The sequence below is a fragment of the Hemiscyllium ocellatum genome, chromosome 10, assembly GCF_020745735.1.
Source record: "Hemiscyllium ocellatum isolate sHemOce1 chromosome 10, sHemOce1.pat.X.cur, whole genome shotgun sequence".
NCBI lineage: Eukaryota > Metazoa > Chordata > Chondrichthyes > Orectolobiformes > Hemiscylliidae > Hemiscyllium > Hemiscyllium ocellatum.
In genome coordinates, this window is record NC_083410.1 from 3,667,360 (window position 1) to 3,667,771 (window position 412).

Here is a 412-nt window from a genome sequence, read left to right on the forward strand (position 1 = left end):
CCCCCCCCAAACCATCACCCTCAATGTTTTCCTCAGAAGCCCTGTCTTGCTGGGGCTTTAATAGCTGACCATCCCATTAGTCTAAATGGCTGGGAGACAATCTCATTTCAGACCCTCACAGTGTATTCCCCTTGCCCTGGCACCTCCCCCCCTCTTCACCATGCCAACTCCATCTTTAACATTGCTTTTCCAGAAGTTTCAATAACCAGGCCAAAGACCAGGACCACATACTGAGCCTGATTGATGAAGCCTCAAGATCACCTGGGATCAATCCTTGGGATCTGATTGGGATCCAGTCAATGTAGGAGAAAGAGGAAAACCAGATTGGGTCAGGACACAGGCTTCACTGTGAGCCTCAGGAATGTTGGAGCTGACTGCGAGATTGGGGAGTTCAAGGGTCAGTGGTTCCTCT